The sequence below is a fragment of the Macaca mulatta genome, chromosome 3 (assembly GCF_049350105.2).
Source record: "Macaca mulatta isolate MMU2019108-1 chromosome 3, T2T-MMU8v2.0, whole genome shotgun sequence".
In the NCBI taxonomy this organism is placed as follows: Eukaryota; Metazoa; Chordata; class Mammalia; order Primates; family Cercopithecidae; genus Macaca; species Macaca mulatta.
The window spans coordinates 141,408,548-141,434,459 of NC_133408.1; the positions used below are offsets into that span (position 1 = coordinate 141,408,548).

A 25,912-nucleotide genomic window follows, 5' to 3' on the forward strand; every position below is an offset into this window, starting at 1 on the left:
GGTAAGGAATCAAAGGGTTGAGATTGCATCTTGGCATGGAAAGACATAGAAAGGAATTGAATATATGAGAAATGTGAGGAGAGTCTTTGATTTTAATTATTCATGGTGGGGTGCGGTGCCTATGGAAAAAAATGAGCAAGTTTACAAACCACTGCTGTGATCTGAAAAATACACTTTACTCACCTCTTCAATGAGAAGACTTGTATCATTTTCTCTTTTAAACTTAACTATAATTTTTCTGTCTTTGCCTGAGAATAAACTACGATTTCTTCCCTCTTCATTTTCCCAAAGCAGTGTTGATGCAAATTTGCTCTCTGCTTGCATTTCTTTATCATTCCTTCTCTCCCCCAGACCTAAACCTTCTGGAAGATGAGCAGGGGAGTCCCTCAGTTTGCCCAGTTACCTTCTACTTTCCATTTTCATCAGAAAGTGGGTGTGAAATGCACCTTGATCATGATTCACACAGGATTTGGTTTGCATGGCAGAGTGACTCAGAAGCTATGGAGAGCTGGGTACTCTATTCTTAAATGTGAATATCAGGCCAATCACATTTCTTCTTTGGGGTGCCCAGAAGTGTTCTCCTGACTGGCAGTCACCATCGTCAGACCCTGTCCCCTTCTTTCCCTGTGACTGCTTCCTCGCTCTGGCTGTGCTGAGCTCAGAGATGGCACTGCTCCTGCCTGTGGAACGTTGCTGCTTCCTTCTCCAGGTTGAAGAGATCTGACTCCTGCATGTGTCAACTTGACAAGATACTTCTTGTCATACAAAGGGAGAATTGAGCACTTCTCCATATGGGGATCACCCCTGCTGGGTCCCCTATAAAACAGCACAATTCCCAAGGCAGGTTTATGTCTCATTATTTGGTCAAGCGTGGTACAGGGAAGAGGTAGGGACTGACATGCCTCGTAAAGGCCTAGCCTGAATTTCCAACTGCCTGTTGGATGTTCAGGGCATTCATTTTTCATTTCAGACCAGCCACAAGTTGTTGTTATGCCATCTTAATGCCATCTTAGTGTCTCATGTCTTTGTGTAATTATCTGCCCAAAGGATGAACATACCCCTGGTCTTTAGGATGGTATTAGCTGAATCAGTCTCTTGTGGAAGAAAAAGACTCCTCAACCTAGTAGCATGACTGTGCTTGTGTAGGAGACCTTGGGAGAAGAATGAAATCCCAGAAAGGGAAGTTAAGGGCAGGTGTAAGTAAGCAAAAAGACGGATTAATGAATATTGGAAAGCGTTTGTTTTCAAATACTGCCTTCCTTGCTTTAGAAAGGGAAGGGCCAGGAACACTGGGAAATGTACTTCTATCAGGGAATCAGCAATTGGAGAACAGGGAATTGGGGGCAAGCTCCCGAGTCAGTGCTCACAATTAACTACTTAACTAGGGAGCATGCTCAGTCCTGAGCAGGGCCTGGCCTGAAATAAGCCAGTACACCTTGCTTCAGTCTGTGTCTTTTTGGAAATGGGCACAAACATTTAGGAAATACAAGTCAGGTCTCAAATTATTCATTCTTTCATTTCATTCCATTGCCACTGCCACAATACAGACCCTTGTCTTTGCTATCCTGAACTGTTCCAGTAACTAGATGGGTCCCACTTACCTCAAATTTCTCCTATTCATGCTTCCTGCAACTACCAAAATTGTATTTCTAAATCACAGGTGTAATTAAACCACTTGTTTCCTCAAAAGTCTTCAACAGCCTGCCTTTGCTTGCAGGATAAGATCCAAATCGGTTCACAAGTTTTGTTTTGTTTTGAGACAGAGTCTTGCAATGTCTCCCAGGCTAGAGTGCAGTGTCGCCATCTCAGCTCACCGCAACCTCTGCTTCCCGGGTTCAAGCAATTCTCCTGCCTCAGCCTCCCAAGTAGCTGGGACTACAGGCATGTGCCACCATGCCCAGCTAATTTTGTGTATTTTTAGTAGAGATGGGGTTTCACCGTTTTAGCCAGGATGGTCCCGATCTTCTGACCTCGTGATCTGCCCACCTTGTCCTCCCAAAGTGCTGGGATTACAGGCGTGAACCATCGGATTTTCTTTAAAAGGCCTTCTACAGCCTGGCCCAATGCCATTTTCCATCCTTGTATGCTACTCTATTCCTCCAATTTATACTCCAACCATTGCTGTTTCCAGGACACACAATGCCATTTCACACTTTTATGTCTTTCCTCATCTTGTTCTTCCCGGTGGAAGCTCCTCTCTGTCTGTTTCTATGCTTAAAACCCTCCTCATGTTTCAAGAACCAGTTCTGACTACACCATGAAGACTTCACTGATCCCTGCCTCTCATCTCCCGCTCTCACCTCCTTTCAGATGAAGTGCTCCCTCATCAGCACTCCAATAGCACACTGTTTGCTATATCTTTATTATGAAATATATGAAAGTAGAAAAGAGATTATAGAATATATATATACAGCTTAAACAACAGCAGTAAATAAATGCCCATGCAGTCATTAACCACCTTAACAAATAGAACAATGTGTCTCCTCCCTCCCACCTCCTTATCTCCCAGAAGTTACTCTTCTGAATTTTGATTATCATTCCTTTGCTTTTCCTCATAGTTTATCACATATGGCTATATCCCTCAATAATATATTGCTTAGCTTCACATTTTTTTAACTTTCTAGACATTGTTTATATTCCCTTGATTTTTTTAGCTCAACATTGTGAAATTTACTGGCGTTAATGTGTATTACTATAGTGTATTCATTTTCACTGCTGAATAGTTTCCTATTACATAAATACTAACTTAAGTAACCATTTTCTTGTTGATGGTCATTAGGGTCATTTCCAGTTTTTTACTATTAAAAACATTACTGTTACAGACATTCTTCTAAAGGTCTCCTGATACACACATGCAAGATTTTCTCTCAAGTAGATCCCTGAGAACAGATTTGATACGTCCTGGGGTCTGAGCAACTTCAAATTTGCAAAATAATGCAAGGAAATTTTCCAAAGTGTTTGTAGCATATTGTATACTTCTATGTGCAGGATATGAGTCCTTGTTGCTTTATATCCTTGCCATCATTTGATATAAAATTGATATTACATTTCTATTATTATGCTGGAAATGAAATACATAATTGTATATCATTATGGTTTTAATTTTCTTTCTAGTTAGTAATGAACATCTTTTCATATGTTTGAATCATTCATTTTCCTCTTCCGTGATATGCGTGTTGCCTCTTGGCCACTTTTCTATTGTTACTGTTGTATTTTCCTTTTTTTATTTTTATTTTTTATTTTTGTTATGGGTACATTATAGGTGCATATACTTATGGGATACTCATGATTTTTTGATACAGGCATACGACGTGTAATAATCACATCAGGGCAATTGGGGTATCAATCACTCCAAGCATTTATCATTTCTTTGTATCAGAAACATTTCGATTCCACTTATACTTTTAAAAATACAATAAATTATTGTTGACTATAGTCACCCTGTTGTGCTATCAAATACTAGATCTTCATCATTCTATCTAACTATATTTTTGTATCCATTAACCATCCCCAGTTGTCCCCCTTCTGCCTGCTTCGCTTCCCAGTCTCCAGTAATCATCATTCTAATCTCTCTCTATATGAGTTCAATTGCTTTAATTTTTAGCTTCTACATATGAGTAATAACATGAGAAATTTGTTTTTCTGTGCCTGGCTTATTTCACTTAACATAATTTCCCCCAGTTCCATTCATGTTGCAAACAACAGGATTTTATTCCTTTTATTGTAGCTGAATGGTATTCCATTCTGTATATGTACCACATTTTCTTTATTCATCCATTGATGAATACTTACGGTTGATGCCAAATCTTTGCTATTGTGAATACCACTGTAATAAACAACGGGGGGGTGGCAGATATCTCGTAAAATACACTGATTTCCTTTCTTTTGAGTACCTAGTAGCAGGATTTCTGGATCATGTAGTTCTACTTTCAGGGGTTTTCTTGAGGAACCTCCACATGGTTCTTGGCAGTGGTTATACTAATTTACATTCCCACTGACAGTGTACAAGCATTCCCCTATCTCCCCATCCTTACTAGCATTTGTTACTGCCTATCTTTTGGATAAAAGCCATTTAACTGGGGTGAGATTATATCTCATTGTAGGTTTGATTTGCATTTCTCTGATGATTAATGATGTTGAGCATTTTTTTTACATACCTGTTGGCCATTTGTATGTATTTTATTTTTTAAAATGTCTATTCAGATATTTTGCCCATTTTTAATAGGATTATTTTACTTTCTCCTGTTGAGTTGTCTGAGCTCCATATATATTCTGGTTGTTAATCCCTTGTCAGGCAGATACTTTGTAGATATTTTCTCCCATTCTGTGGGTTGTCTCTTCACTCTCTTGATAGTTTTCTTTTTCTGCAGAAACTTTTTAACTTGATGTGATCCCATTTGTCTATATTTACTTTGGTTGTCTGTGCTTTTGAAGTATTACTCAAGAAATCTTTGCCCAGACCAATGTCTTGTAGAGTTTCCCCAACTACTTTTAGTAGTTTCATAGTTTCAGGTCTTAAATTTAAGTCTTTAGTCAAATTTGATTTGATTTTTGTATATGGCAAAAGATAAGGGTCTAGTTTCATTCTTCTGCATATGGATATCCAGTTTTCCCAGCAACATTTCTGAGGAGACTGTCCTTTCCCCAATGTATGTTCTTGGCACCTTTCTTGAAATGAATTCACTGTGGATATGTGGATTTATTTCTGGGTTCTCTATTCTGTTCCTTTGGTCTATGTGTCTATTTTTATGCCAGTATCATGCTGTTTTGGTTACTATAGCTCTGTAGCATAATTTGAATAATGTGACCCTTGTAGTTTTATTCTTTTTGTTCAGGATGGCTTTGCCTACCCTCGGTCTTTTGTGATTCTATATAAATATGGAATTTTTTCCCTATTTTTCTGAAGAATGTCATTGGTATTTTGATATGGATTGCATTGAATCTGTAGGTTGCTTTGAGTAGTATGGACATTTTAACTATATTAATTCTTCCAATCCATGAACATAAAACATTGTGTGTGTGTGTATCCTCTTCAATTTCTTTCATCTATGTTTTACAGTTTTCATTGTAGAGATCTTTCACTTCTTTGGTTAAGTTTATTTCTAGGCATTTTGTTTTATTTGAAGCTTTTGTAAATGGGATTACTTTCTTGGTTTCTTTTTCAGATGGAAACTTTTTAGCAGCCTCAATCTCATTATTTGTTACTGATCTATACAGGATTTTTATTTCTTCATGGTTCAATCTGGGTAAATTATGGATGTCTAGGAATTTATCCATTTCTTCTAGGTTTTCCAGTTTACTGATATATAGTTATTCATAGTAATCTCTAATAATCCTTTAAGTTTCTGTGGTATCAGTAGTCATGTCTCCTTTTTCATCTCTGATTTTATTTATTTGGGTCTTCTCTCTTTCTTAGTATTGATTTTGTTTATCTTTTCAAAAAACCAACCTTTCATTTTGTTGATCTTTTGTATCCTTTTTTGGTTTCAATTTTATCTATTTCTACTCTGATCTTTATTATTTCCTTTCTTCTACTAATTTTGGGTTTGATTTTTGTCATGCTTTTCTAATTCTTTAAGAGTCTTTGTAAGGTTGTTTATTTTGAAGTTTTTCTACTTTTTTGATGCAGGTTCTTATTGCTATAAACTTTCCTCTTAATATTGCTTTTGCTGTACCTCATAGGTTTTAGAATATTGTGTTTCCATTTTCATTGTTACAAGAAATTTTTTAATTTTCTTATCACTTTTTGTGTTTACCCACTGGTCATTCAGGAGCATATTGTTTAATTTCCATGCATTTGTATTGTTTCCAAAGTTCCTCTTGTTACTGACTTCCAGTTTTATTCTACTATGATATGGGAAGATACTTGATATAATTTCAATTTGTTTGATTTTTTTAGGACTTGTTTTGTGGCCTAACATATGGTCTATTCTTGAGAATGATGCATGTGCTGAAGAGAAGGATGTGTGTTCTGCAGCTGTCAGATGAAGTCTTCTGTGAATATCTGTTATGTCCATTTGGTCTACAGTACAGATTAAGTTCAGTGTTTCTTTGTTGATTTTCTGTCTGGATGATCTGTCCATTGCTGAAAGCAGAGTGTTGAGATTTCCAGCTGCTGTTATATTGGGGTCAGTCTCTCTCTCTCCCTCTCTCTCTCTCTGTATGTGTGTGTGTGTGAGTGTGTGTATATAAGTGTGTGTGTATATATATACACACACATATATATACTCAAAAGGATAATAGAGAACTTCCCAAACCTAGAGGAAGATATCAATATATCTATATATATATATATAAAAATATATGTAATATGATGTATGTCAACATATACATAATGTGTGTGTGTATATATACACATATGTATATATATTTGCTTTATATCTGGATGCTTCAGTGTGGGGTACATATATATTTATAATTGTTATATTGACTTGCTGAATTGACTCCATTATCAATATCTAATTACCTTCTTTGTCTCTTCTTATAGTTTTTGTCTTGAAATCTATTTTGTCTAATATAAATATAGCTATTCCTATTCTTTTTTGTTTTCATTTTCATGGAATATCTTTTTTTCATCCCTTTAATTATAGTCTATGTGTATCTTTATAGGTAAATTGAGTTTCTTGTGAGCAGCATATGGTTGGGTCTTTTTTTAATCTGTTAAAACACTCCATCTTTTGATGGGAGGGTTTAGTCAATTTACAGTCAATGTTATTATTGATAGGTAAGGACTTACTACTGCCATTTTCTAATTTGTTTTCTGGTTGTTTTGTGGTCCTCTTTCTTTTTTGTTTCCTGTCTTCATTTGTGTAAAAATGTTTTTCTCTGGCAGTTATGTTTTAATTTTTTGCTTTTTATTGTTTTTGTTTATCTATTATAGGTTTTTAAATGTAAGGTTATCATGGGTTTTGCACATAACATCTTATAACCAATTATTTTAAACTGATGACAACTTAATTCTGATTACAAAAAAAGCAAGGATAAAAAGTATAAAAACTCTAAACTTTAACTCCATCACCGCAACTTTTTAACTTTTCGTTGTTTCTATTTCTATCTCTGTACTACCTATCTCTTAAAAAGTTGTTGTAGTTATTTTTGATAGGTTTGTCTTTTAACCTTCCTACTCAATATATGAGTGGTTTTTGTTTTTTCTCTTACTGCTTTTAGGATCTTTTCTTTTTCCTTGACCTTTGGGAGCTTACTGATTAACTGCTTGAGGCAGTCTTCTTTAGGTTAAATCTGCTTGGTGTTCTATGACCTTGTGCATGAATGTTGGTATCTTCCTCTAGGTTTGGGAAGTTCTGTGTTATTATCCTTTTGAATAAACTTTTTACCTCTCTCTCTCTCTCTCTCTCTCTCTCTCTCTCTACCTCCTCTTTAAGGTCAGTAACTTAGATTTGCCCTTTTGAGGTGATTTTCTAGATCTTGTAGGTGTACTTCATTCTTTTTTACTCTTTTCTTTCTCCTCTGTGTATTTTCCTGTAGCTTCTCTTCAAGCTCACCAAGTCTTTCTTTTTAATCAATTCTGCTCTCAAAAGACATATATTTTTCAGTTTGTCAGTTGAATTTTTCATCTCCAGAATTTCTCCTTGGTTTTTTATTACGATCTCTTTGTTAAATTTATCTGACAGGATTTTGAATTCCTTCTGTGTTATCTTGAAGTTCATTGAGTTTCCTGAATAGCTATTTTGAATTCTTACTCTGAATGGTCACATATCTCTGCACTCGGGGGTTGGTCAGTGGTTCCTTATTTATTTTGTTCAGTGAGGTCATGTTTTCCTGGATATTCTTGATGTTTGTGGATGTTTGTCAATGTCTAGGCATTGAAGAGTTGGGTATTTATTTTTCAGCTTCACAGCCGGGCCTGGTTTGTACCTGTCCTTCTCAAGCAGGCTTTCCAGGTATTCAAAGAGAATTGAGTGTTGTGTTTGAAGTCTTTGATCACTACAGCTACTTCTGCACTAGGGGAGGGGGATGCCCCAAGCCCAGTAATGTCATGAGTCTTAAACACTCATAGCACCTTGTGGGGTTGATTAAGATCTGAGAGGATTTCCTGGAGTACCAGACAGTCTCTTGTTCTCTTCCCTTACTTTCCCCCAAACAGAAGGAGACCCTTTCTCCATGCTGGGCTGCCTGGACTTGGGAAAGGCATTCCCATGGCCTCCACAGCTGGGATGGTACTGGGTCATACCTGAATTCAGCACAGTACTAGGTCTCACACCCAAGGCCCTCAGTGACTACTCCCTTGCTACAGCTGTTTATTTGAGGCCCAATGGCAGTTTAGCGGCAGGTGGTGAATCCTGCCAGAACTGTGTCCTTCACTTCAGGGCAGCAGGTTCCCTTCTGGCCCAGGATGGGTCTGGAAATGCCACCTAGGAACTAGGTCCAGAATCAGGGGCTTAAGGAATTTGTTTGGTGATTTATTTTACTGTGGCTGAGCTGGTACCCAAGTTGCAAGACAGAGTCCTCTTTACTCTTCCCTCTCCTTTTTGTAAGAGGGAATCTCCCCAAGCTGTCCTGCCTAGAGTTAGGGGAGAAGTAATACAAGTGCTCCCTTGGCCATCAGAGCTGGTGTCTCACTGGGTTGTACGTACCTCAGATCCATTGGCTCCAAGCCCAGTGCAGCACCAGGACTTGCCCAAGTACTGCAATCCTTGTGGCATGACTGCCTTTTCAGTTCACTCAGGACCCCAGGCCACATTAGTCAGCCAGTGGTGGGGCTAGGCACAACTCAGCTTCCTACAGCTGGTGCAGAGGATTCCCCTCTGGCCAGCGATCATCTAAATGCTCCCTCTGTGGGCACTGGCAGAATTGTGCCCTGTGTTGTGTTCCACGGTGACAGGGAAGCACTGAGTTCCATGGCAAGGCCACACTCACTTCACTCTTCTCTCCCAAGCACACAGATTCTGCTGATGGGGGTTGGGGTTGGAGTCGGCTTCAAGATTGTTTTTTCCGCCCTTTTCAGTGACTCTTTCCTTGCTGTGATGTTAAAACCTGGCACTATGAGCTCTTGCCTGGTTTTTTGTTCTTATGAACATGCTTTCTTGCTTGGATAGTTGTTGAATTTGGTGTTCCTGAGCAGGGGAACGACCACTGGAGAGTTCCATTCAGCCATCTTGCTCTGCCTTCCCTTTGTTGATTTTTATACATGCTGGATACTGAATTTGTATTGGTTATATGTGTTGCAAATCTTTTCCCAGTTTGTGGAAGCTCTTTTTCTCTTTACGATCCTTTTGATGAAATCAAATTCATGTTATCAAATATGTCAATATTCTGTGTTTTTGCATTTTTTTGCTTTAAGAAATTTTCTTATGTATTTTTTTCTAAAAGTTTTAAACATGGACCTTTCATATTTAAATCTGTAATCCATCGGGCATTGCATTTTGTAAATAATGTGAAGTAGAGACATCCTAAAACCTGTTTAACCACAGCATTTACTTTATTCTAGTTTATAGTAAAAGTTAATATTCAAATGTAAGTACCTTGATATGCATTATTGCGTCACAATCATCTCTGTATCCTCTACCGTCTTAGCACAACACTTTCACCTAGTAGGTCCTCAGGAGGACTTTCTGAATTGGTTCAAATGCCAGAACCTCACAATGCCCCTCTCCTTACCCTGCACTTTGGACAACACTAGGAAGATAGCACTGCAGCAAGGAGCATAATGGCTTCTTTCTCCGTCTTGCTGAGCAGCCCCTCTCCGAATCCTGTCTTTTTCAGAAGTTCTCGTGAGCTGCTCCCCTGCTCCATTCCTCACAAGCACAGCCAGGGAACAGGACTCCTAGATATCAGGGGCATTAGTAATGGCCAGCCACTTTGTTTTGTTTTGGTCCCCCGTAATTACACCTCCCAGGAGTATTGTAGGAAGCCCACGAGAGGCCCCAACAGAGCAGAGCTGATCCCAGACTGTGTTCAGGTAATCCAGCGTGGCTCAGATATCACAAATCATGAAGAGGTATTTGTTGTGTTTTGGAGTGCCAGTTTTCTTACCCATAGATTGCCAATAAAATGAAAATTCCAGTGGATTCACTTTGCTTTTCAACTACTAGAGTGAGTTAAAACAGCACTAAATACAAATATAAAGTTCTTTTCTGATTCATGCAAGCATGAAAGGGAAATATTTCAATTCATAGCCTAGATAAATTCATGTGTACTGTACTTTTTCCATGCTTTCAATTCTGAGCAATTGAATAAGTATTTATTCATTACATACCAGAATAAACATTTCTAGAATATGCAGACAAACACTGTGAGGCACTGTGGGAGGCAAAGAAGCATACGGGAAAGAGCCTGGGTTTGGGCAGATCCCAACTTAGTCACTTACTAGCCGGGTAACCTCAGCTTCCTCATCACAAAAGAGAGGCCAATGCATACCTACCTTGCAGAGTTTTTGTAATACTTAAACAAGGTAATTAATATAAGTGCCCAACACTGCCTCATGTGTTCTAGGGCATTAATAAATTATTGCAAGTATGATCATGATGAAAAAGAGAGGGAGGTGTAGGAAGGGTCATTAATTATGATGAAATGACTCAATCCCTACTCTTTGGAAGTATATACTTCATGTCTGTATAGATCAATAACTCAGAAACAAGGCTGACTACAAATGAGAACTATAATTATCATAACCATATTTTCAAAACCAAAAATTAAAATGTGATCTGAGAAGTAAATGAATGTAAGAGCATATTAGGATCTAATATCAAAAATTGGGATTGTCCCAGAATATCTAAGGTATGCAGTCCCTATAGCTGTAACAGAAGCACTGATCATCTGCAGTGAGGAAGATCAATTTTGTCCTGAGGAGATTCCTTAAAGGAGGTGAAATTTAAATGGGATTTTAATGGGACTTCAACAGGTAGATATGAGGAAAGAGAGGAGGAATTCCAGATAGAAGAAGGAGTCTCATGGAACAGGACAGAAGACATGGCCCTATCCCCCAGGTGCCTTTTTATCATATGTAAAAGATTATAGATAATCCTCAGGACCCCCGGGTAGGTATGGAAGCAGGAAAGTAAGATGGAAGTAAAATCAGCAGAACGCTGTGTACCGCCTCACACCCATAACCCTGTTTCAGACAAAGCAGCTCTGCTCTTATGTATTTTGTATTGCCTTTCTCAAGTAAAGTTTCATTTATAAAAGACTTTCCACGCTTAATGAAAGGTAAAAAGTAATATTGTTAGGTAGTGTGCTTTGCCTTGCCTTGTTTTCCGTAACTAATCTATGTAGCCCTTTTAAGGAGCCCAAGATGACTTTTGCTTTGGTTACTTATCTTGCAAAATTGTGTGAGTGCTACCAGGGACAGAGCCCAACAGTACTGTGGGATGTCACTTGGGTCTGGGGCTGTCTTTTTGTGGGGGAAGGGGGGAAGTTTAAGATAATTTTATTAAATATTTTCCAGCTTTATTGAGGTATGACTGGCAAATAGAACATCATATATATTTAAGGGACACATTGTGATATTTTGACATACATGTGCGTTGGGCAATGATTTCTACAATCAAACTAATTCACATACCCATCATCCAACAGAGTTATCATTAATTATTTTTTGGTGGTAAGAACATTTAAGATCTACTCTCGCCGGGCGTGGTGGCTCACACCTGTAATCCCAGCACTTTGGGAGGCCAAGGGGGGTGGATCACAAGGTCAGGAGATTGAGACCATCCTGGCTAACACAGTAAACCCTGTCTCTACTGAAAACACAAAAAATTAGCCGGGCGTGGTGGTGGGCACCTGTAGTCCCAGCTACTCAGGAGGCTGAGGCAGGAGAATGGAGTGAACCTGGGAGGTGGAGCTTGCAGTGAGCCGAGATCACGCCACTGCACTCCAGCTTGGGAGGCACAGTGAGACTCCATCTCAAAAAAAAAAAAAAGATCTACTCTCTTAGCAAATTTCAAGTATGTAATACAGTATTAACCATAGTTACCATGCTGTGCATTAGATCTCTAGAACTTATTCATCTTACAACTGCAAGTTTGTACCCTTTGACCATTATCTCCCCTTTTCCCACACCCCCAACCCCTGACAACCACCATTTTACTGTTTCTCTAAGTTTCACTTTTTTTTTTTTTTTTTTTTTTTTGAGACAGAGTCTTGCTCTGTCGCCCAGGCTGGGGTGCAGTGGCCGGATCTCAGCTCACTGCAAGCTCCGCCTCCCGGGTTTAGACCATTCTCCTGCCTCAGCCTCCCGAGTAGCTGGGACTACAGGCGCCCGCCACCTCGCCCGGCTAGTTTTTTGTATTTTTTAGTAGAGACGGGGTTTCACCGTGTTAGCCAGGTTGGTCTCGATCTCCTGACCTCGTGATCCGCCCATCTCGGCCTCCCAAAGTGCTGGGATTACAGGCTTGAGCCACCGCGCCCGGCCTAAGTTTCACTTTTTAAGGTTCAACATATAAGTGGTATCATGCAATATTTGTCTTTCTGTGTCTGGCTTATTTCACTTAGCATAAGATCCTCCAAGTTTATTCACGTTGTCACAAATGTCAGGATTTCCTTTTTTTTTAAAATCTGAGTTAGATTCATATATATACATATATTCCATTTTTCTTTATTCATCTGTTAATGTATACTTAGGTTGTTTTCTTGGCTATTGTGAATATGGTGCAATGAACATGGGCGTACACAGATTTCTTCAAGATTCTGATTTCATTTCCTTCAGATATATAACCAGAAATAGGATTACTATTTTAGTAATCTATAGATGAAAAGAAATTTGTAAAAATTCTATTTACAATAGCATCAGAAAGATTAAAATACTTAAAAAAAAAAGTAACCAAGGAGGTGAATGATCCATATACTGAAAACTATACAACACTGATGGAAGAAATTGAAAGAGACACAAATAAAGGAAATGATATCCTGTGTTCATGGATTGGAAGAGTAAATATTGTTAAAATTTATTCTACCTAAATGATCTACAAATTTAATGTAATCCATATCAAAATTCCAACGGCATTTTTCACAAAAATAGAAAAAGAAAACCCTGGAATTTGTGTAGAACTCTTTGACCTCAAACCACCAAAGCAATCTTAAGAATGAAAAGCAAGCTGGAGACATAACATATAGATTACTAATGACATTGTTAATGTATAGAAATGCAACTGATTTTTATATGTTAATTGTGTATCTTGGAACTTTACTGAATTCACTTATTAGTTCTGACAGTCGTTCTAGTAAATTCTTTAGTATTTTCTACTTAAAAGATTATGTCATCTGCAAACAGAGACAATTTTGCTTCTTCCTTTCCAGTCTGTATGCCTCAGCATAATGAAACCGACATATAACAAGCACAGAGCTAACATCATACCCAAACTTTGTTTTAAAGAGGTGGCCCTTGGCTGGGTGCAGTAGCTCACACCTTTAGTCCCAGCACTTTGGGAGGCCGAGGTGCAAGGACCACTTGAGCCCAGGAGTTTGAGACCAGCCTGATCAACATAGTGAGCCCCCATCTCTACAAAAAAAATTTAAAAAGTTAGCTGGGTGCAGTGGCGTATGCTTGTGGTCCCAGCTACTTGGGAGGCTTAGGTGGGAGAATCACTTGAGCCCAGGAGGTGAAGACTGCAGTCAGCATGTTCGCACAACTGCACTCCAGCCTGAGTGACAGAGTGAGATCCTGTCTCAAAAAGAAAAAAAGAAGTGGCCCAAGGAGGATGTGGAGCAAGCGTAACTCAGCCTTGAATGCAGGGTTGTATAATTCAGATTGTGCTTCAGATCCTTTTGTGGGGAAAAAGCAGCCCTCCTGACATGTCAAGTAGGAGTTGGGATGGTGACACTGAATAGTAGATATTGGACACTCTGAGAGGAGCACCAGTGGGAACCAATGCAAAGAGCTATATGATAGGCTCACAGGTAGGCCCTAGAAGGACATACTGAACAGTCAGGCTCCTTTGGAAACAGGTATGTCTCATATCTGAGCTCCCACATGAAGGTGAATTAGAGGCCACTAGTGAAAATAACAACTCAGATGTATACTCTGGGAAATTACACAGAATATTGTCATCCATTGTAAGAAGAGTGTAAGAATCAGTGACTCACGTTTTAAACTGTTGATTGTTTCTATTCCCACTCCTTTATGGGAATTCTCACTCCTTTTAAACTGACCACACTATTATCATTGGCACATTAAAGTGTCCTGGAATGAAATGAATACATGTAAAATTTTCATTTATCTCCCAAGTACCCAAGTGGCAATAAATCTTACACGAGAAAAGGCAAATTGGAAAATAGAAATGCACTGGAATGTCCAAGAGAACATGGCAATAGTTAAAACAATGCCACAAGGAAGTATATCATAGCTTTCTGTGCTAACAAAGGTATTGTTTCTTGGCGCACCTAGGAGAATTATGAAATAAGAGCTTGGGGAACCTCATATTTTACACAACTTTATATAGATTGTTATAAAAATACATGGCATTATACAGTTCTTCTATTAGGTAAAAGCCTTATCTTTCTAGTGATGTATTACTGTTTTCAAATCTGTGTTGGGAATATCCAAATTTGAAAAGGAATAGAGTGGTTTTAAAAAGCTCCCTATTTAATTTGATGCATACTGAAAACTCACTTTTGAATAGACTGGAATAGGCAATTGGGCATTAAACAGAACACTATTGTAAAATGTATAACTTAAGGGAAAAAAGTTAATCATTTATAACTCAGTTGTTTCCTAAATATTTCACTAAAGAAAATGTCAAGATGATTTAAAAATTTCACTTTGATTTATATGATTAATTCTTTGAGAAAAATGCTTTTCATTTTCTAAAGAAGACCTCTTAAACATCTATGGATTAACTTCTAAAAAAACCCTTGTCTGCAAATTACAATTAAAATATTTGAGTTACGAATTGATACTTAATACATTTCATGAAACTTTACAAGTGAAGTAGAGAGATAAAGCATAAGTATTGTGCTTAAACTGAAATGCTGATCATTATTCACTGTATGTAACCAAAGACTTTGGAAATCATTTGTATTTGAAAATGAGGATAAAGAATGCTATCCAGAACATATAAATAGTTAAAAAAAAAAAAAAAAAAACTCTATGAATTAAAAACAAGAAACGCAACCCAATGGGAAAAAAATGGCAAAGTACTTAAGGAAGAATTTATGAATGAAGAAATCTGAATGGCTAATAAATATCTGAAAAAATACTCAGTATCAAGAAAATGGAAATTAAAGCAGTAAGATAGCACTTTATATCCATCAAATTGGCAAAAGTTTAAAGTCTGGCAACTCCAAACGTTGGCAAGGATGCGGAGAACTGGAAACTTACTACGGTCACTACTGGAAACTGGTGTAAATTGATGCAGCAACTTTGGAAAATAATTTGGCAACATCAAATAAATTTAAGGATGCACATATACTCTACAAATCAGCAACTCCCCTACTATGTATATAGATCTCATTTTTGCTAATATACACGAGCACACATTTTCAGCAATGTTTATTGCAGCATGATTTTTAATTGTAAATATTAAAGGGAAAATCCTAAATGTACATCAATAGAATAAAAAAACTGTAGAATATTTATATAATGGAGAATTATGTAATAGTGAAAATGAACTGTGTCCTCTATATGAACAGATATCTTCTATATTCTCTAAACTGCAACAACATAATGTTGAGTCAAAAAACAAGTTGCAGAATCACATATGTAATGCTATTTATGTAAAGTTTTAAAACTTGAAGTATTACATGTATATTCCTTATGGATATGTACATATGTAGTGAAAATCATAAAAACTGGAACCAGAAAGACACCCATCAACTACAGAATAGCGGTTACCTTTGTGAGGAGAGGAATAAAGTCAGAAAGCATGCAAGGGGCTCCAAGTCTATCCTGAAGACTTTTTTATGCAAAACAGTTTGAACTAAATCTCTCATAATATTAACCGAATTAAAATATGGTTGGTGAGTGCAAAGATGGGTGTTTTATTATTCTCAACTCTGTAATATTTTTAAATATTATATAATTTTAATAATGCATGAATATTACATAATTTTAATAAATTTACATAATTTTAATAACACATGAAATTTTTCATCATAGATTTATAAATCTGAGAAGGGTTCTTTAAAAAGTCATGTGAGCTACATACACCCTACCCACAGATCTATTAGGACACAAGTCAGCAAAGACAAGTAGTTGCCTTTCCTAAATTTAAAGCTCTAGACTGGGGATTGGCAAACTTTTATTTTTTTATCTTTTATTTTAGGTTTGGGCATACATGTGAAGGTTTGTTACATAAGTAAAGATGTGTCATGGGGGTTTGTTGTACAGATTATTTCATCACCCAGGAATTAAGCCCAGTACCCAATAGTTCTCTTTTCTGCTCCTCTCCCTCCTCCCACCCTCCACCCTCAAAGTAGACCCCAGTGTCTGTTGTTCCCTTATTTGTATTCATGAGTTCTCATCATTTAACTCCCACTGTAAGTGAGAACATGCAGTATTTGGATTTCTGTTCCCATATTAGTTTGCTAAGGATAATAGCATCCACCTCCATCCATGTTCCCACAAAAGACATGATCTCATTCTTTTTTATGGCTGCATGGTATTCCACGGTTATATGTACCACATTTTCTTTATCAGATCTGTCAATGATGGGCATTTAGGTTGATTCTATGTCTTTGCTATTGTAAGTAGTGCTGCAATGTCCATTCACATGCATGTGTCTTTATGATAGGATGACTTACATTCCTCTGAGTATATACCCAGTAATGGGATTGCTGGGTCAAATGGTAGCTCTGTTTTTAGCTCTTTGAGGAATCACCATACTGCTTTCCACAATGGTTGAACTAATTTACACTTCTACCAATAGTGTATAAGCTTTCCCTTTCTCCAAACCTCACCAGCATCTGTTGGTTTTTGACTTTTTAGTAATAGCCATTCTGACTGGTTTGAGATGGTATCTCGTTGTGGTTTTGATTTGCATTTCTCTAATGATCAGTGATATTGAGGTTTTCTTTCATATGCTTCTTGGGCACACGTTTGTCTTCTTTTGCAACATGTCTGTTCTTGTTGTTTGCCCCCTTTTTAATGGGGTTGTTTGTTCTCTGGTAAAGTTAAGTTTCTTATAGATGCTGGATATTAGACCTTTATGAGATACACAGTTTGCAAATGTTTTCTCCCATTCTGTAGGTTGTCTGTTTACTCTGTTGATAGTTTCTCTTTTCACGCATAAGCTCTTATGTTTAATTAGATCCTATTTGTCAATTTTTGCTTTTGGGCAAACTTTTCCTATAAAGGGACAAATAATTCACATTTGGGCTTTGGGAACACGCAGTCTCTCATGTAACTACTCAGCTTTGCTGCAGTAATAGTACAAAAGAAGCTGTAGGCTGTATGTAAATAAATAAACATGGCTGTGTTCCAATAAAATGCTACTTAAAAAAAAAACACACAAGCATTGGGCTGGATTTGACCTATGGGTCACAGTTTACCAACCCCTACTCTTAACTCAGAGATGCATACATTAATTCCAATATTAACTCTCAATAAAGAAGACAACTCCAATTATTAGAGTTTTATATGGTCAGGTGTAAGGTGAGTTTGAAAGTTTCCTATTGAATACGTTTTAATGTAACTAACATTTATTGAAAACTTACCATGTGTCAGACACTGTGCAAAGTTTACCTGCATATCGCTGTGATCTTCTCAACAACCTTATGAGATGGACACCACCATAATTCCCATTTTCAGATGAGAAAACTGAGATTTGCAGAGGTTAAATGACTTGTCTAACATCTCTAAGTTAATAAGTGGTATTAGCCATAAGGTGTAAACCAAGGGCTCCTGATTCCACCAGAACCCATGCTCTTAATAACATTGCTACCATTGCCACATTATCTTCCTCCACAGTGTCCTTCATACCTTCACAATGTAAGTTATCCTGTATAAACAATAACAACCAAAAAATCAAAACATACTGTCAGAGTAGAACCTAGCATATTAGGTTTTAAGAATAAACATATGTTATACACATTAGTCAGTAACCCTTTGTAAAATTTGGCTAATAAGGACTTAAAGAAGAAATGAAAATGAAATCACTTTTCCATTTTCTAGAGTAAGAATGAGTAATTAAAATTAACAGATAATCCACAAGCTTTATCTAGTTCCCTATTTTTATTCTGTTCTTTCTCTCCGTATGGTATAATAATATAAGTTCCCAGCCTAGATCTTTCCAGTTATCTAGGCCAGAGCCAAAGATAAAGACTAAGTTCCTCACATTTTATTTAGAGAGTCACCAATAGTGAGGCCAGCCACCTCCTTGTGGTGGCTGTTGGGAGCTTGGGATAACAGTTTGTAAAGCAGTAACCATCCCTTCTCTCCATCCCACCCCATTCTCCATGAGGGAAAAAGGTATCATATTTGCCCCATTCTCCTCCTTCATAATTGGGGATGCTTAAACCATCCTTGCCCTCTACTCCATGGGAGACTTATGATTGCTTCTTGTCTAAAAGTAGCTGAGCCACTGAATCAGCAGAGACCCAGATGAGCTAGGGATTGGAGAAAAGAACTGAGAGAAGATAGAGAAGAGAAGTAGTTCTGGGGAAGCCAACACTCCCACCATTTCCCATGGGTTGAGTGGATACTACAAAAGGCGATTTGGGGCTTAAGCCTGTTGGGGCATTTGCTAACTAAAGTGACCCCTACTGAAGAGGCTGTAGGTTAGAATAACCATGGTGGGGAAGGGGGTGCTAAGTGAAATAGGAGGAGGCCAGCCTCATCTGTATCTCCCAATATGAAGATGTCTTCCAAAAAAGATTTATGATCTTCCAAAAAAGTAACCCAAATAATCCTCATGAGAGAGACAGCATGTATATCACTAAATTTGAATTCTCTGAGGTCAGAAATCTTGTCTTCCTTGATGTCTTCTTACCCTGTTCCCAGCACCTAACACAACCTGGCACAAAGTAAACACTTGATTAAGATCTGCCATACAGAGAACACCAGCAAAAAGAAGAGAGCAGACTTGCCACCAGCAACTCTTGATCTCTCTAGGGGATATTGTCCCTCATACATACCCCACTGCCAGCACTTCCTTAGAAGACTGGAGGGATAAAGAAAGCGGGGGGGTGCTGCAGAGGGGAAACAGGGAAGAATAAGGACTTTTCTCCACTTAAGTAGCTCAAGCCTTCGTCCTAGTGTGCAATGAGAGTGGGAGAGATTTTAATTGAAGATTGCAATGCTAATTGCACTAGACTTTAATAGATTAAAGTGTTGAAAAAATAATGGGATTAGGCTGCTACCCAGTGGGAAAAGGGCAGGAGTCAACAGCGCAGCTGGTAGCAGTTATTGAAAAAATAAATCACTTGCACATTGTCTCGCAGTGACTACGGACAGTTCAATCAAACCAGTTACATTAATAATGTGATATCCTTGGAAAACAAAGGTGATAAGAAAATAAGGATTTTCTGTCAGGGCAGGCCAGTGGAATTGTTTTTGTAGAAATGGTGATGAATTTGAGGGTTCCCATTCATGTATTTGTACCCCGACCTTTAGTGACAAGTGGCCCACATTTGTAAAATGACTGTGCAGCATCACACCAAAGAACAATGCAAGATTGTACAGGGACAATGCAGGAGGGGCCAGCCTCCACAAGTAGCAATATAATGATGAATTTAGGCAGGTTCGAGGGAGTATCACTGAAAGATATCCAAAGAGTACTAGTAAATGCAAGAAATGAAATGGAAGAAATGGCAAGAGCCATAGTTTAAGGCAGAAACCAAGAACAGAAAACTAGTAAATACACTCAAGGAATTAAAATACATGGACAGAGGAAGCATCATGAAGTGGACTGAAGTTGTTCTTGAACATTCACCCACACAATGTTGAAGGTACCTGTCTAACCCAAGTTAAGGAGTACAGTAGTGGCATGGGACAGCTCAAGCTAAATAATCATGCAAAGATTAACTTGATATCTTGGTACCAATGGTGCTCATTCTGCATTATTTATTGATTGATCAGTTCCCAATGGAAAAAATATATATGAATTAGAATTACATTTTTCAAGGCTAATTTGAATTTTTCTGCTCCCTCCAGCCCATAGAAAGTTGGTTGGTTGCTTGCTTGCTTAGTAGCTTGGTTTGAGAATTAAGTGAGATAATATTTCAAAAGTACCTGGCATAAAACCATGTTAATAAGTGCTAATTATTATGAAAGGTCTATTTTTTCATCTGGGTGGTTCACAACTCTGTAACAAGCTCTTGGGTAATTGAGATCTTAGTGTAGAGATGGAAACTAAATGCACGTATCTCGTGGCATAAGTATAAATGTTCGAACAGAAAACTAAAAATAATTTAAGTCTAGTTAGAATGTATGATAGAGTAATATCACTTTAGCTATCTGTTTCAAACCAATTGTGAAACTCTTAAATAGCAACAAGTGGTACTCTGGGTTCTGAACATGGAGGGCGCCTCTTATATCAGCTTCCCAACCGTAGTCAGCTAGAGTGCAGTGGCATGATCTCGGCTCACTGCAACTTCCACCTCCCGGGTTCAAGCAATTCTCCTGCCTCAGCCTCCAGAGGAGCTGGGATTACAGGCGTGCGCTACCATGAATTTTTTTTTTTTTTTTTTTTTGCATTTTTTGTAGAAATGGCCTTTCAACATATTGGCCAGGCTGGTCACAAACTCCTGACCTCAAGTGATCTGCCTACTTCGGCCTCCCAAAGTGCTGGGATTATGGGCATGAGCCACAACGCCCAGCCTGCCATTACTTTCAGTGGCCAAAATCACAGTTACCTTTGTACCAACCTAATACTTCACTGGATGCAGGTGTCATTTTTCAAGAAATTGGTAAAGCAATAGAGGTAACAATATGACTGTGAATCAAGATATGCATGGGAAAGTCTCCTTTTGAAATGGCTAATTATCCATGGGATGTATGTGGAATTCTGAGAGCAGCTGCAGTTACATTAATCAGACAGTTATTAACCAAAACTGCAAAGTGGGACAGTTCAAAAAGTACATTGCAAAGCTACAATAAACCAGAGGCTTTTTATTTTAGTGATTTAAGAAAGCTTTACATTTTTATTTCCAATTAACCTATTAATAGTGATGTCACTTAAATACTCCTAAGGAATATTATCTCCTCATTATTGCCAGAAAACATGCTGCCCAATTTCATAGCTCAGCTGTTCGCATGCATGGATGGACAATCTGAATTAACTTGAACAGAAACAAGATTTTTAGACTCTCGGCTACATTCCTAGTTGTAAAATTTAAGTAATTAATATGTGACTTTACATAGTAAAAGAAAGTAAAATAGATAATGTTTATTTTGTGCATCAAAATGATAGTGATGCACTGCTACTCTTTCTATTTATTGTGTTAGCATATCAATAGAAAAATCAGTATAATCCATGCACTCGTTGCCAATACTATTGAGTATTATGGCAATAAGTGCAGATTCTCTGGAGAGCTGACTTTAAATTAAGCTATTAAACAAAGATTGTATTTTTATTATGGCTGAACAAAGATAGTAGACCTCAGAGACATGAGTGTTTTCACTTAGTATACTCCTTGTGCACTGTTAAAATTGGGCACAAGGACATTCGTGATCCCATTGATCTGAAACTTTAACACATGTAGTTTTGAAAGCTAACTACAAAACTAACATTTATTTGAAGAGAAGGTAGTTATAATGACCAGGGAAATTCAGACCATGAAGTACTAACTAGATGTATTCACACTTACAGCTATCCTCAGTACACGCTAATTCTTTTTCATCCTACTGATGCTTGAATGAACCTGGGTTTTAAAGCTATTTGTAGCACATGAATATGTATTTTCAAACAATGTCCCAAAGGTTAATAATACATCAGAAAATCTCAAATAGCTGCTTCATGTAGAAGGAACCTTTAACTCTGAACCAAGTAAAGTCCTACTAGGGAAACTGCAACTGGTCTTGTTACTTCCACTTATAAGCTATGAGATCTTTCATAAACTCCTGTTCGCCCCAAAGGTCAGCGTCATCACCTTAAGTAAGGATAAGAAAAACCAGAGATAAAAAGATTAATAAGATGAGCTCCTTGCCCTCAGTGTCCCTACGCATACTTTAATTGGTGTCTTAGTCTGTTTGTGCTACCATAACAGAATACCTGAGACTGAGTAATTTGTAAAGTAGAGAAATTTATTTCTCACAGTTCTGGGTTCTGGGAAGTCCAAGATCAAGGCACCAATATCTGGTATAAACCTTCGTGTGTCCTCACATGGCAAATGGCAGAAGGGCAAGAGAGGACAAACCCACTCCTGCAAGCCCTTTTAATGGCAGCATTCATCCATTCATGACCCAAACACCTCCCAAAGACTCTGCCTCCCTACACTGTTGCATTGGAGATTAAGTTTCCAACACATAAATTTGGAGGAACACATTCAGACCATAGCAGTAGGTGTAGAGTAATAATTATCAGCAACTGCTTCCTTAATTTACCCCCAAATCATTCAATCAGTCATTCTCTCTCGCATTCATTCACTCTTACTCTCTTACACACACACACACACACACATCAGTCACTACTATGTTAAAAGCTACAAAAGATATTGTGAAAATATACAACGAAATCTCTGCTCTCAAGCTATATACTGGGAGGTATTTATAGAATAACTATCATAAATAAGAGTGTATTTCCCAGTGCTTCTCACAGGACGAGTAAATGCAAAAATCAGCCTGTCTGCTTTCAGCGGGTTACGCCAACAAAGGCATGGTTATTTCAGAAAGAAAAGAGATGCTTCCACCTTGTGGCTGTGTCCTCCTCAGTTGGTTGCTGGCAAAGGCTTGCTGTTCGTAAGCTTTTTGTTTGTCCTTACAAGTAGAAGATTGTGTTGTTTTTACCTTAACACTTTTTTTTTTTTTTGCCTTCTTCATATTATAACAAGTATTAGGGACCTTTGTTAAGACCTTGTTCTCTCAGAATTCAAGGTTGCCTTTGGCCAAAGTGAAGTAGATAGCATTTACTTATTCATTTAAGAAATATTCATGAAGCTCTTATCTTGTGCCAGGCACCTCAGCTGACAGTCGGAAAACCATAGTGAGCAAGGCACAGGCTGACTCAAAGCCCCCTCCAGTCTCCCATACACCGTCACCTCCCCCAAAGACTCTCCCTCTGCCATTAATCATTTGTGACCTACACAGTAATCATTTTTGCCCCCACTGCAAGTTTTGATCATCTATTATTTTTAAGTCAATACATCAGCTACTACTAGAAGATACAAAGATACACTCCCTCTTTCCAAGAGTTTATAATTTAGTAGGTTGAGAAATGGTAGTGGGGAGAATAAATACACAAATACCTAGACTAACAGGTAGTGTGACTGTAAGTGCTACAAGAGAGGCATAGCTATAAGAGCAGTGGACGCAGAGAGAAGGGAGGATAAAATTCCCCTGGAGTGACCAGTGATGGATTCGTGGAGGATTTGAGCAGAGCCTTGAAGAATGGGCATGATTAGGAGATGGGACTGAAGGATCCAGGGAAAATGACAAAAGTAATAAGGAAGGCTGAGGACAGCAGCAAAAATGCAGAGGAAGAAAGAGTGGAGAAAGTACAAGTGGGCCAGACTAAACACAAGAAAGGGGTGGTAATAAGCCAGAAGATTACAGGGACAAGGTCCTAAAGGATCTACACCTCATGTCAAGGAGTTTGGATTCTGTTCAAGAAGCATAGGGCAGGAAGGGAGGTGTTTCAGAAGGAGTGAGGCAAAATCAAAGATCGTCTTTGAAATATACTTATGACAACCATATGGATAGAAAGAAGAGGGGAAAGGGAGGAACAGCTAATGTAGAATGGCAGCAAGAGAAACGGGAAATGAGAGGCAGCTGCTGGAGACAGGGTACATGTAGAATTGACAGGACTTGGAAACTGACCAGATACAAAGGTAACTGACATCTTAGGCAATTTTAAAAAGAGCATTCAACTCAGTAACCCTGAGGCCACTCCTCTTTCTGTAATGGTATAGAGGCTACACATGTTAAAGTAAAATATTAAAACAAATAAAGGTTTCCAAAAACAGTTTCTCCAATAGGATTTGAGCTAGGCTGCCACTTGATTTTTGTCTTGTTCTTGAATTATTGCTTAAAGCCTTCATCTGGCATATTTGATGTTTTAAAATCTATTCCATCCTGCACCCACTCCACCCCAGTGCTGGTTCTTCCTTTGTTCTACCTTCTCCCCCAGATTTATTCTACTTCCTTCTCTGCCCTATTCTGGGGGAATGATGGCTATGTCTGTATCACCCAACCCCTCTTGCCTTCTGGCTTCCTGTTGGATTTGGCCAATGGGAAGCATCGGCAGGAGATCAGAGGGCAGAAAGAGAGAAAATACACTAGTTTTCTATTCCTGCTGTAATAAATGACCGCAAACAACACTAATCGATTGTCTTACAGTTCTGGAGTCAGAAGTCTGAAATCAGTTTGCTTCACTGGGTTAAAATCAAGACACCATGTCAGCAGGGCTGGTTCCATTTGGAGACTCTGGGGTAGGAACCCATTTCATTTCATTTTCCAGCTTCTAGAACCTCCTTGGCTTATATTTCCTTCCTCCATCTTCAAAGCCAGCAGCTTAGCACCTTCTGTCCTCTCTGACCTCTGCTTCTGTCTTGCATTTCTCTCTCAGACTTTGACCTTTGTGATTATATTAGGCCCACCCAAACAATCTGGATAATCGCCCCATCTCAAAATCCTTAAGGTATGCACATCTGCAAAATCCTTTTTGCCACATATTCCAGGGACTAGGAGGTGGACATCTGGGGATGGGCGACACTATTCTAGAGGCTAGGGTATTTCTTACCCTGTTGCTCCTGCCTTGGTGCTGTGAGCCTGGCAGCATTCCTTCCCGCTACAGCTCCAGCTCTAGACAGGTAGCCTCTCTTTCATGGCTCCAGCTCTCACTCAGCCCCTGTAACTTCTCTTCCTCCCCGATGTCATTCAGACTAGAGGTGGTAACAGCACTTGCCATATTTATCCTTCATTGCCTCAACAGCCCTCTTTGATTGCACTAACCCTGCCCATACTTTGAAAATAGTCCCATCATTAAATGATCTTCAAAATCCCAGCTAACTGATGTCCCCGCCACCCATCTTGGTATACCTTTTGATGCTCATTCACACTGTTAACTTGTCAGGTCTAGGACTGGTGCACACACAGTCTGAGATAGAGATGTAAATACAGAAGCAGAGGTCAGAGAGGAGAGAAGGTGCTAAAAAGTTGAAATGTAAATGCAATATGCAAGACAGTTGGCTTCAGGAAAACAAGGAATTGTTGTCATGAGTCAGTATAGAAGTCATTGCACAAAGCCTAATGCTTATCCAGAAAATAAATGTATCTGATTAGATAAGTATACATAATAATAATCCCTCATTTTCTCTAAATTACATCCAAGGAAGGGAAATAACAGCTCATACAGAATTCACAATAGAAAGTTTCCTCTTTGATTTCCTTTTTGTTTACTTTTCAGTCAACTGGGGAAACTGACTTCATGACCTAATGTAAGTGATTTCTGAGCATCTGGATAAGCTAGCTGAGCTACCAATGATAGCTTTCTATTCTTAGGCAGATAATTGTAAGATATTGCCCCAGTCTCTTTTCACCTGAGCAGTCAAACTAGCATATGAAAAATGGAATGACAGTAGTTATTTTTCCTTTTTAGAAAATGTTTTGCTCCAACCAGCTTGTCTCTAAAATCTCTTTCTTCACATTCATGTCTGTTGGCACACTTGCAGTTATTTATCTGTATTAGTTTAGGGTTTGGATTATCTTCCCAACATTCATGAGATTCTTTTCCTAGAGAACTTCATCTAAAATCATGGAATACGATATACCATTCATGTCCTATAAGAATTTCTATCAGGTAGTGCTTATCAAACAGAAGAGTTTTTGGTGTTTTTTTTTTTTTTTTTTTTCATTTTTAACCTC

The 25,912-nt window shown here is 38.2% G+C and overlaps 1 protein-coding gene across 2 annotated transcripts in view; it reads left to right on the forward strand.

Annotated features, from left to right (window-relative positions):
- Window positions 1–25,912, forward strand: part of MAGI2 (membrane associated guanylate kinase, WW and PDZ domain containing 2) — a 1,467,795-nt gene that overhangs the window by 1,373,705 nt on the left and 68,178 nt on the right. The gene's annotated exons all lie outside the window — the stretch shown is intronic.